This window comes from Rhinolophus hipposideros (genome assembly GCF_964194185.1).
Source record: "Rhinolophus hipposideros genome assembly, chromosome: 16".
In the NCBI taxonomy this organism is placed as follows: Eukaryota; Metazoa; Chordata; class Mammalia; order Chiroptera; family Rhinolophidae; genus Rhinolophus; species Rhinolophus hipposideros.
In genome coordinates this window covers 17,481,689-17,495,043 of record NC_138062.1, presented here as the reverse complement: position 1 = coordinate 17,495,043, position 13,355 = coordinate 17,481,689, and the positions used below count along the sequence as shown (strand labels likewise).

Here is a 13,355-nt window from a genome sequence, read left to right as displayed (position 1 = left end):
CCACGTAGATATATTTCCAACTTTTTGTATCCTTGTTATATGACAGCTTGTCACCTCTCTCATATTTCTTTGTCTTCTGACTCTTTTCTACCTATTAGTTTGTTCAAATGTTCTTTAAATTTTACGTGGTACAAGGACATGTTATGCAATTCCTATCATAGGTAAGACATTTATGCCACATAAGTTAGCCCTGTCTTATCTTCGTTAATAGACATTTAATACATAGAAAGTGGGTGTGTACTTATTTGGAACCATTCTATGTGCTCAACATTGAATTGAATTAAGTACAGAAGGGGATAGGTGAGAGGCACAAAGTACATTAACTGTCCTTGAAGAACTTAAAATATAGTTAGGGAGACATAACAGCATAAGACAACCCAAGTAGGCAATATAAATTATTGGCATTAACTATAATTGCTATACAAGGTCAGAGAATGATAAATCAACAGAGTCCAAAGTACCTGGGGATCAGTTTGTGGAGAAGTTGGCATTAAAGCTTTGATAGGGTGGTAAATTTGGAAGGTGCTGAAAAGTAAGAATTGAACCACAGCCACGGGGAAGCGACATGGAGAATGGAACTGGGAGAGAACAACAAGGGAGCCATTAGGCACTCTGCCTGACTCAACAGGAGAAATTATGTTGAAGAACGATGTAAAATTCATGGAATGCTCAGGAAACTTAAAAAAAATATTAGTGGATCCAGTAGACACAGTGTGCATTTTCTTTAAGCTGTTTCCTCAAGGGTCTCTTAAAGCTCAAATCGTAAAAACTAATATCACAGGATATAAAATTGGAAAATTTTGACCTCTTAAGTCAGCAAACTATCAGGTATCAAAGAGATTTATGAAATAGATCACCTTGTAGAAATTCCTCAGTAGGAACATGAGCTTTTAGATAACTTTTACATTCCTACTCCAAAAGAGGTGGACTATCTGGTGATTAAAGGCAGATTTCTTTGGGGTGAACTGAGGGTCCACTAGGAATGTCCACAAAGCGGTTGGTCGTGGGGTGTGTCCCTATGTCCCGTCTCATTGCTAGAGAGTTGTGCTTCAAGGAGACTCGGTGAGAGTGTGATCTGTGTCCTTGAAGTTTTGCGGTGATCGTAGACACACTGGGCTGGTTTTTGATGAAACTAAAGGCCAGGATATGAGCCAGGGAGCAATTTGTGATGGACCAAATAGGAGATGCTGAATTGGGGAAATTCAGTGGAAGCTGCCAGCTACGCCAAGGCAAAATAAAGGCAGCCACTGCGTTGGAACCGGTGGCTGCTTACTCATCTTCCTGGAAGGCTAGTCAGTCTTTTTCCCTCATCTGCCCAAAGACCTAAAATGACTCTTTATTTCCTTTGTTATCACAGAGTCAGATTATTAAATAGGCAAATTAGATAATGTCCAGTATGAAACGTGGCTGACTACGGCAGTGATTTTCAATGAGGTAGCAAGATTTTTTTTAAAGGAGAATGATGATAAAAAGGAATAAAAGTTATGTTGTAACTATATTAGCTAGCATTCATTAGTTCTATGTCCTTTATATGTATTTATCTCATTTATTTATCCCATCGGCTCTGCGGAGTAAAAAGAATTATTGTTCTGATATTACAGATAAAAAATGAAGGCTTACAGAGTTTAATTTACTTGCCCAAGTTTACACAGCAAGCAAGATATTGTGGTGATTGTGTTTATATGACTATTCTTATAATGAATGTTATAGCCAATTAATCAGTGTTGCTTTTAACTGTTAACATTTCTTCAAATAGTTTTCTTAAGGGGTGAATTTAAAATTCTCACCTATCGATGTGACAGTCCGTTCTGGAAAGCTATTGCTCAGACTTGAATTTTTTATCCTCCAATCTGCACATTAAGATAATGATGCAATAAAATATTTTATGGGACATTTCTCAAGATTGTTATATGCGAAGGGAGGGAATAAGATATATTTTCATAAATTTTGACTTCTACAAAGTACTCTCCTCCTCGTTGCACATGGAAAAGCTCTAAAATTGCATCTCAAGAGGAGGGTAATCTGAAATTATTTACAGAGTCATCTCACAATATCTCATTTTATCACTTTTGTGAAAAGACAGAATAGAAAAACACCCCAACTTTCATGAATACTTTAAAACCCACACTCACTGGGGGAGGGAGGAAAGTAAGTTTGGATAATTGCAAATTCCATTTCAATCCCTTGTATTCCAAGTAAATGTTCTGTCTCAACATGGCTTACATCGTATCCTTTCAGATGATGGAAGCTAATCCTTTTCCTTGCTCGAGCGCTAGTCTTGTTCCCGTATGAGCAAAGAGAGAAAAGCAAAGAAAACGGCTAAGTGTCGCCGCAGTTACCCATATTCTCAGCTGCAGGGCAGAAAGGACCTTTGGGGAAGTTATTTGGCATTTAAGCAAGTGGTTCCCAAGGCAGCTGCTGAATATTTTGTTAAATGATTTTCTTCTCTGACCTTTCTTACTAATGAATCTTCTTTAAGAAGTCCTTAAAGAGTAAAAAGAAAGGTTGTTTTTATTAATCTTTTTTTCTCTTTGCCCACAGAACCCAAAGAAATGGTGTTACCTGGCAAGAGATCTGCTCTCTTTTATGAAACATCAGACCAAGGTAATACTTATTTTGAATTGATATATTTTCAGTCTCTTCAACTCTAATACATTAAGCTAGTTGACTTTTCTTGACTGCTGGTTTTAGCTATTGAAGAACCCATCAAAAAAATAAATCATTATCTGAAAAATAGAGGGAATGGTTTATGATGATCACCATATTTATTAAGGGAACAGTAAAATTTAAAGTATATTTTAGCTTATCAAAACATTGTGGATAATGGTTAATTTTCTGACACTACTCTTTCATTTATGTTAATATGTGAATAGGATTTTGACTAGAAGATTCTGTTCTCTTTGTTTGGAAAATAACTCCAATTAGTGTACCATAGTTACAATGATAGACAATAAGAAAATTAGATTCCTGTAAGGGTAGAATGGTAAGATATTTCTTTTTATTTAAGCATTAGTCAGAGGTTTTTCATATTATTTTTTGATATGCAAAAATTTCAGTGCCAATTTCTCTAAAGCTTCATTGAGTTTTATGAAGATACCCTCATACAAAACATATGTTTTCTTTGGAAAGACTGAATTATATTATACAGTTGTTGAATAACATGCCTGATTATGCTTAACGGTTGCATATTTAGTTGCTAAATTTCCAAATTGCTATGTGATTTATTTACATATGTTGGCTTAAGAATGCAAATATTCTAATGATATATACATGTAAACAAAGTGTGAATAAGATAGAGATATACAGGGTGTATATTTTATGAATAAAGCTACTATCTAAAAGAGTTTTTCCAGAAAAGTTTCTGAAAGGTTAGAACTGTGATGGGAACTGGACCCATCTATTCAATAGTATCTATTTATATAGCTATGAAGATATGATGTCACTGTATGTGTATGCATAATCGATTTATTGAAATGTAGATTAGACTGCATACTAACTAGAACTGATTGGGTTTTACTTTTGACGAAATGTTGAATTCCTAAAAACGAGTGCTGAAACAAAGGGGGCATTTAAATTTAATGGACATCAGCAGAAAACTTTTCTCTGAACTTGAATTTACAGTTGAGCAAAAGTGAATTGTTAGGTTGAATTACAAATTGGGGTTTTCTGCTTATTTCTGGATTTCAGTTGACTCTTCAAAGGAGGTGTATACCTCTTAAGGAAGCAAATTCTCTTCTTTAAAAGGGATTTGGAGTTGTAGGCACTCAATTCAGGTTTTCAATATCCTAATATGTTAGCGGGAACTAGAAAATATTTTTAAATGGTTAATTACATCAATGGAAAACTGCCTTTTGCACAGAACTATCAACTGTGACTCCCTAAAGAGAGACATTATAATAAGAACTGGTACCTAGACAATATGTGGAAGAGGTTGAAGCTGAGCTATGTGACATAGGCATGGGAAATAAGGGGTAGAAAAGTCACTGTTGAAGGAGAATTGATGGAAGATGTCACAGGAGAGAGAAAGAAACACACCGAAGAAGATCAAACCAATGAGAAGGGTCAAGGATCCATGCCCTTTAGAATAACAGGATAAAGAATAATGGAAGCACAGACTTCCAGAATGCATTCATGTGAAATTATATTTTTCAAAGGTATGTACATACTAATATGTTCAATTTTATTAGGTTTTTTTGTTTAAGATGTGGATAAACTTACTTCAAACTGATGTAGGAAAAGGAGAGTTGAGGTGGAAGGAGGGAAATTTCCATTAACATGGTAGAATGTCCAGCCTGTGTACCAGAGTGCAAACTTTGTTTCCTCCCAACATGAGAATAAAGGAACAGTTCTGTATTTTGCTTTTGCTTTGTTCTGATAAAACTGCCAAAGAGATTATGTGCCAGGGTGTGTGTGTTTGTGTGGGTGATGGGACTGGGGTGTGCGTAGGAGTGATTTAGGCTGGGAAAAATGGTGTTTATGACATCATCTCTCTAGACTGGTCCTTTGGATTCTGTGGAATACCGTGGGGGTGTGTGCAATCTGATAAACAGTTCCTGTGAATAAGATAAAGAGTTCTAATATATGGACGCTGTGTCTCTATCCCAGATGCTATATGTACATTTACATTTCAACGTTGAAGTAGTAGATTTGCAAGACATACTAGTGAAGGTGCTATTTTTAGACAAATGGGACTGTTCATCTTTTCTCAGTTGCACATGATAACTAACCTCATTTTATGTAGGATTAACTCCAGCAGTGGAGCTCAGAGAGCAATCTATTGGATTAACAGGTACTTCTGTGTGTGCAGATACCTGAAAGCTCTACATCTGCCTCTTTTAAAGGGGGCATTTAAATAGCTCTTTGTGTAGTGTTTTATTATGTGAAGTTATGTCTATTAGTCACAATATTCTTAATTTTGTCACCCAAAGAGAGAGACAACTTTAACCAACCAGGTCAAAATATCCTTCTATAAACGTGTAAGATTATGCAGAAAAATAGAGACTGTTAATTCTGTTACATTTTTATATAGGTTTATATGTCCTGGAAAGAGATTGAACTTCAATTAAGAAAACGTCATGTCTGTAATTTATTTTTATTATGTAGGAATATTAAGCTTTATTCAAACAGATATCCAACTTTATATGTAGGAAACTATAATGCCATATTAAGAATTCAGCAAATTTTTGATGTACTGTAGGTTGAAATCTAGGCTTAGTATAAATACAATTTTGAGAATTGAAAATAAATTGCTATGAGGCTAGTGTATAGCATTACTTTTGTTAAAGACCAGTAAGAAATAGGTTATAAATATATTGTTTAAAGGTCTGTTTCACTGAGTTTTGTTATTACTGATTGTAGAAAATGTTGTGGATGTAATAGTTGTTGAGATATAAAAGGATAAAAGTCTTCTTATATTTTAAGAGCTTACTACAAATTATATTTTATATTATTTGTTACATACCTACTATAACATAACAATGGAAAGTAAAGCATTGGAACTTATAGGTTGATTAGTAAATTAATGGCCATGAATTTAAATGAGAGTTAGAAATACTGCTACAGCTCATGATAAAAGGTGTGACGCAATTGTCACATGGTCTGTATCAGAGTCTGTATGTGATATATGCTTTACAGAAATATGGCTATAATGTCAGGTAAAACATGTTCCCAAAGAGAGCTAAAACTGAAAGAGAATAAATCATTGAACATTTTTATGGAGATGTGGTTAAAAAGTAATTTTTAAAGAGGAATTTACCCGAGAAAGAGTTATTATGATAATTTTTATGAATTTGCCCTTTCGGTTTTTATGATTTTTGTTATTTGCAAAAGTTCTTGGTATTTTTACTCTTCTGAGTATTAGATTCTGTTGGATACTTCATCTTTTTCTAAACTTACAGAAAACCTCCAAAACTATAAGCCATAATATCATCTGCAGTCAGCTTCTGCTAATATTCAAGTTCTTCCATCAGTTGCCCACCTATGTTTCTTACCTTATTTGTTTCTCTCCTGCTTCGTTATTTACCCTAAACATTCCATCTTTCCTTATGCTTAAAACTCCATGCTGAATGCCCAATCTTCTTTCTCCCTTCTTCCAAAGTCTGCATAACCTTAAACCGTCTCTTCACAGAGCCTTCTGAATTCCTCTGTATACTACTATTTTCTCTCCCTTAACCCATATTCGCTCAGTATCTAGATACTGCCACACTGTCTGTCACTGGTTGGCTATGCAGTAGTTCTCATGTGTGCATGTATGAATGTTATATTTTATTATGTGTATATATATATGTATATATATATATACATATATATATATATTTTATGTAAAGGTACACATGAAGACATAGGATTTTTTTTCCTTCAATATGACTGCAAAGAAAATCCTTGTCATCCACTTTAACTCTCATTTGTGAGTAAAATAGACAAATTTAAATGGATGAGCTCCTTCCATCTCCAGGATTTCTATTGAAGGAATATTTAAAAGGCTAAAAGATTCCTTTGTACTATGAGAGTTTAACTATGTTTTGTATTAATTAGGTCTACCTTGAGAACCTACTTTCCCTTTATCATATCTCTTCAATGAGAATAAAATCTAAACTCAAATATACTAATTTATACAGCAAATAATTTTCAACGATTGAAACACACTCCCTTTGCCAAAGGGAGATTGCCTAATTCTATCACCCATTGGCTTTGTGCCACTTTGTACATGTCATTGGAGAAAAATCTAACCTGAGCTACTCAACAAAGGCACTTTTGCCTAAGAGCAAAACACTGCCTTATGAGGACACTGCCTATTGCATCACTTACCTTAGAATCAACAATGAAAATGTTATATTGCAGTTTGCCACCTTATTCTTTTGTTGATTCATTCATCAATTTAGTATTTACCTAGTATATTCACAGGTGCCCAAGCTGGAGTGGGATTACATGCAGAATTTGAGAGTCTCTGTTATTGTACACACATACACACACACACACACACACACCACTTACACACACACACACACCATACATACATACATGCATACATACATACATACACACACACATACAGAGGCTACAAAATAAATCCTTTTACATGCTTGTAAACTTATCTCCATGCTTCTTATCATTTGTCACGCCAGTGAACGTCTTCCCTGCTCTTCTGTACATCATCATGAATATGGATGGTTAGAAATCATTAAAGCAGTCCCTGATAACTATCATACTTTTGAGTTTTCCATAATTGTCAAATATCATGCCTAGGAAAGTTGCGGCCATTTTGAATGTGCATATATGTTTGTGGATATGCAGAAATAACATATTCCCAGCTCTCCAGAAAAGTCTTTTAGGCTAGGACCCTAAAAGTACCTACATACTAGGTGTGGATGCTGGGGAAAGGCTACAGTTATTTGGGAAGTTGAGATGAAATTAGGACTCTTGGAGTTGGGACAGGGCCTTTGGGAATTGGGGCTCCCAGGGAACTGACAACTCCCAGGAGAGGACTGAGGACGTTGAGAGAATTGGTTCCTTTAAGACTTTAGCAGATTATTTAGTTTTCATTTCTTCAGTTTTGCAGTATTTGCATTACTTTGGAAGGGACACAAGTCACTAGAGGCAGAGTGGTGAGGGCAGAGGCACATAATGTGTAACATTCGATGGCCAGTAGACTTTCCAAATGCATATATGTACGCCTGTGTTTGTTCCTTCTCTCTTTAGATGTCTTTTTAATGCATTTGGCATTTTAAAAATATGCCACTAGATGTCAGCAGCAACCTCCTAGGGTTCCTGTGGCCTTAATTTGTAAAAACAATTAAAAAAGGGATACTTTATTAGAACACCTTATCTAAGAATAATAAATACTTATTTTGAAAGTATAAGAAGTATTTTTGAGATATAAGGAGGAGGATTACAAACATCTTAAAATATTTGGAAGTTATTTTTTAAACTAGGATTTCTGTTCACATATAATAAGTTGGTTTTACTTCCAGTATTCTGTCTATCAATGGCATGAAGAACTATGTGTGAGGCCGAGAAATTTGTCACAAATTGTACCTGACACCAGAGCTCTAAATTTCTGTTTCAGTACTTTAAGATTCATTTATGCCACCACTGCATGAGTATTTATGCTTGGGGTTTGTTTCATTCTGTTTCTGTAAAAGGAGCATTTTTGGTGCTACAGCCCATCAGAAGATGGTGTGGGATTAACTTTTCAGCATCTACATCTGTGCGCTGTTTACTTAGAAATGTCTAAACTTTCCTGGATCTGTGCTCTGTTGTCTCAAGATACTCTGAACATTTTGATAGATGCCAAAAAGTATTATGGGTGTTTGCTCACAGGTTGACAAAGAAAATAATCTAGGAATAGGAAAAAAAATTTCCCTGAATTATAATACGTATAATTATTTAGTCCTTAAAACATTACGTAAAAGTATTTCAAATTTTCCCCCCAGAAATTAGTAAGAAAATTGTAGTATTGGCCAATGTTCAATAGGAACTAGTAATATTATGGAGCTAGTAATATTATTGTATAAATAATACACTGATCTGGTCAAATCAGATTTACATTAGCAGGAAGATTCAGACTTGTATGTTAAATTTTACTCATCAGCTAGAATTCAGTAGTAGGTGATTGGCTATGAATTGACCAATTACCAAACAGATTTTTAAATGATTATTACAAAGGTAGAGTTGGTTCTATTTGTCTTCCATGGAAAAATTCTGCTTTCAATGCATTTAAAAAATATCTCTGGAAAAGAGAATATAAAAACATTTTCTTTTCTGAAATCAGTTCAAAGAAAATGCTAACCTTGTAACTATTAAGATTTTTAAAAATTGTTTTTGTTGCTGCAGTGGAGTGGGGGCTAACTCAACTAGTGCATGAACTCGCGAAACATTTCCCTTCATACCGAAGTTGTTATATTTGAGAATTATTGGTTTCACTTCCGAAAATTATCAAGTTTCTATTTTGTGCCTTTCTATTTTAAAACTACCAGTGAAATGGACTTTTGAACATTTTTCCCCAGACTGTGGCTATTCTTTAGTTATGTTTGTAGGTGGTGAGGCAAACATGTGAAATCATGTTGCCGTTACATGACCCATGTAATCTCCTCATGTGGAGCAGGTGCAGTGAGTCAGTGCCGCTCATAAATGGAAGGATGTTATCAGCCAGATGTTCAGTTAGGGTCCCCTCCACATTGAAGCTGGTGTGGGAGCCTACAGCTTGCTTGAGCTAAGACAGTCCATCCTGTGCTTCTGGTACTTAACCCCTAGGAGGGGTCTGGGCTGGAATGTGACCAGAGCTTCCATCTTCAGTCTGTCACTTTTCTGTATCATTTACAAATAGTTAAATGACACAGATGTTCGTCAAGTATTTTGAATCAGAGATGCCAATTTTAAGCAAACTGTTAGAGCTCCACATTGAGAAACTAACTCCCACTTCCATATGCCCCAGTGCATGTCTCTAACATATTTGCCTATGGGTTGACATGGATTAAGTTAAAATAGAGAGAGGGTCAGGTTACCCTTGGGCTGTTCCAGAAATTCAGACACCTCAGCCTGACATGCAAAGACTGCTTTTCCGCTGCTGCAGCCCAAGTCTTCCCAACCTCATTTTCAACCTGATCCCTCATCCGGAAGCTACTTTGTAGCCCATACAACCTGGTTGACCCCCCACCCCCCGCCCCCATTTTTGATTTATTTATTTCTACCTTGATGATTTGGAGGGTACTATTACTTTTATCTTGCCTCCTCAACTTCTTACTCTTCTTTCAAAGATGGCAGAATGTAGTAGGGACACTTCCTGGGAGCCAGACGGTCTGACTTCAAATTCCTGACTGTTGATGGTTTATTAGCTTATTGCTGCCTGATCTGACGTGAGCTATTTAACCTATGGGATCTCATATTGGTTTCTTCTACACAACCGTGAGAGAAAAATACTTACATTATTAAGTTAATATTAACAGAGGATATTAATATTAACTGACAATAGTTACTGGAACATAGTCTTAATATATCAACTACTATTAATTCTGTCAAGTCAGTCTCAAAATTCACTTCCATAAAATTGAACCTCACACTTATCCTTCATAGAGTCTTTATTAATCTCCTTGGTGTGTGTTTGTAGTTCTCCCTGCAACCCCACTTTTCTATGTGGCTACATCTCAACCTCTTGGTATATTATTTTCCTTGTCAATAAAATAGGATGGTAATATTTGCCATGGAAAATTAGAAAATAAGAGTGATAACAGGATTGGTGATGATTACCATTTATCCTGCTTTTGTTATGTGTGAGGAACTGACTAGAAGCTTCACTTACAGTGAGTTATCACTTTATACCATACACGTGTTTGGTGGGTAATGGACAGGGAGGGAACACTCCCACATTGAGACCTATTGAGGACTCAGAGGTGGCAGAACATCCAAGTACAAACTCCAACAGAATGGAAATACAGAGTTGGGTTCAAAAGAGAAGTTATTGAGATGGACTTTGTAAACTGTCATAGAATTTGAAGTTGAATAAGTGGATGAATGACGTATCTGAGCAAGAGTACAAACAGAGAAGAGTAGCCATGAGAGACAACCCCACCACACACACACACACACACACACACACACACACACACACACAAGTGTGAGGCTCAGAGACATGTGTGTCTCCAGTTTTTGTAAAGGTAAAGTATAATAATGTTTTCTTGGAGCTAATGCATTTATCCTGTTAAAGTCCAAAGTCTAAAATAGGATCAGTCATCAAATTAGTATGTCTGAAAAATAGTAGGACAGATAAAATGACTCATGTCCTGATTTTTTCTGACCTAATATAAATGTCATTAACAACAGCAATTATTTATGTAATAAAAATGTTACTGTCCATTTTGCGAGGAAGAAGTTTGATATTTGGTCTAATTGGTGGTATGATAGCTAGGTATAGATTAGATATTAGATATTTATACAGGATATGTGAAGGGCTTTGGAGATTGTCTCTTTTTGCTGCACTGAAAATACATGAGTTGCTTCCCATTATGAAAATATGCTTACTTTTTCTTATGAATTTATTAAAATTGCTAAAAATTTAATAGATCATTATCTGTCTTTATTAGGCTCACGGAACTTGTGGTAGGTATCTCATTTTTAATTTTGTTTGTTTATGGAGTTTAGTTTGGGAAACTTTTTTTCTTTAGGAAGCTATGCACATTCAGTGTGGTAATGACAAGCGATGGATAAAAATAACAGCAAATATTGATTACTTATGCGATGTCAGGCATTATTCTAAACACAGTGCTAAGAATTGTTATCTCTGTTTCAGTTTTGTCATAATAATAGTGTGTAACAGACACCCAATGAGAAAAACTCAATTGGCACAAATTTGCAGACTGTGTGGATGGTTCACATGGGCCTTAGCTGAGTTTGCTCATGTATCTGCAGTCGGCTGGAATGTCAGCTGTAGGTTGGTGATGCTGCTCTTCGCTAAACCCTCTCATGTGTCTGTGACTCTGGCTGGGACAAATGGGCTGACATGGCTTTACTCTATACTTTCTCTCTTTCCCAACAGTCCAAACTGAGCTTGTTCTCATGGTGGTATCCAAGTTCCGAGAGAAAAAGAGCAGAAATGCTGAAGGGTTCTTGAGTCCTAGGCTTAGAAGTGGTGCAAAGCCCCTTCTGCCACATGCTGTTGGCCAAAGCAAATCTCAGGGCTAGCCTGGAATCATAGGATCAGGGAATAGGCTCCACCACTGACTGGAAGGAGCTGAAAAATCACGTTGCAATTGGTTGGCTATAGGACAGGGGAGAATTGGAGTCATGTGTGCAGTCCATTGACCAGAATCTCCATTCCATACGTGACAAAATGGAAATGTAGAGAGTAAAGGACTTCCCTCTAGGGTGAACTTGCCAACTTTACCTGCACTCAGTGGGGCTTCACTTCTTAGCACCTATATCCGTTTTTAGCCCCTGGACACGTGGACAATGGTTTATTTTCTTGGCTGCATTAGTTTCCTTTCTTCAATCTTGCCTGACTTTTGTAACAATTCATTTCACAGAAGTTATCCTACTAACAAAAGATATCCCTGTGGAAATACATTGGGGCCCTATTCTTCCAGCAGACAGTTCTCACGAGCACACAGGGCTTTGTTGACTTGAAAGTGAACTCTGGCTGTGGATTGGATATTACTCCCTGAAAAAAGAAAGAGAGTAACTTCAAGGCAAAAGGGCCTTTTTTCTCCCTGGGTATAAGTTTCCTTGAAAGCTTGTTTATCGATTTTCCTTGTAACAACTGAGCTTGCAAGAGATAAAGAAAAGAAAAGAAAAAAAAAAAAAAACTAAAATAAAACACAAATGGAAGCAAGGAAATAATATCAGTGATCAAGTTTATTCATCAGCTTTATCTCATGTGTAGTCAATTACATAGGGCTGTGCAATAAAAAGCACCATATGCCCCAATTTTTATTATGGAGTTCATAGAATTTAGTTGATGAAAAGAGAAAGCAAACACTTAAACTTTCAAGCAATGATCCATTCCCATTAAAAGTGTGCTCAAATTAATGTCATTGTGTGAGGAGAGTATGGAAAGTGGGGTGAACTGAAGAAAATGTGCCTCCTCAATGGGATGAAACCCGGTACAATTAAAATGGTACTGATTTTGATCTTGAATCAGTCTGTCACACTGCCCCAAATAACCTTCATTAACATTGTTCCCATAGGAAGTCATTTCTCTAAATGTCTGACCCAGGTGATGACACTTAAAAAGTCCTAGAATCAGGTAATTTTGGAAAATGCTAAATTTTATATCCTTCTTCTGTAGTTTTATGATGCACATTAGGATATTAGCCTCTGAAAATCCTGCCGTAAAGAAATCTGTTTAACTTTATCTAACCCAGCATTTCCTAAAATTAGTGGGCCATAAAACCTTTTGTACTTCAGTATATTTTTAAGTAATACTCATTGCACCTAGTAGTACTAGTTTTCAGTGAAGCATATGTTGTGAAATGCTGCTTTAGTATAAAACTTGGAATCCCAAGAGGGCTTGTTTTACGACACAAAATTTACCTGGTTAGAGTAATACGTTAGCCTTTAGTTTCCAGACATAGAGGTTCATTTTCCTAAACGAGCAGAAACCTAAGACTCTGACGGCATGGGAGAGGCCATGACGTGGAGTGTTTCCTGAAGAGGTCTGTTTTCAGGAGGATTCCTAGGAAGTCAGAGGATGGCCAGCCATCTCCAGCAAGGTCTTTCTCTGGACATGATTCTTTCAGAGCTGTGTTTCTAGGAAGGTTGATTGTAGAAGGCATCAAAAGGGAGATGATTAGCTGAAGAAAATTTTAATAGCTCCTGTGACTTCAGATAGTGTTCAATCACTTCCTTCCCTTTCAAAAATATTA

The 13,355-nt window shown here is 36.2% G+C and overlaps 1 protein-coding gene across 3 annotated transcripts in view; it reads left to right on the top strand.

Annotated features, from left to right (window-relative positions):
- Positions 1-13,355, top strand: part of INPP4B (inositol polyphosphate-4-phosphatase type II B) — a 574,953-nt gene that overhangs the window by 95,083 nt on the left and 466,515 nt on the right. For all 3 annotated transcript variants that reach the window (XM_081077545.1, XM_081077543.1, XM_081077544.1), the window contains exon 2: positions 2,542-2,604. The gene's annotated coding sequence lies outside the window, so the exon portion shown is untranslated. The remainder of the gene's footprint in view (positions 1-2,541; positions 2,605-13,355) is intronic.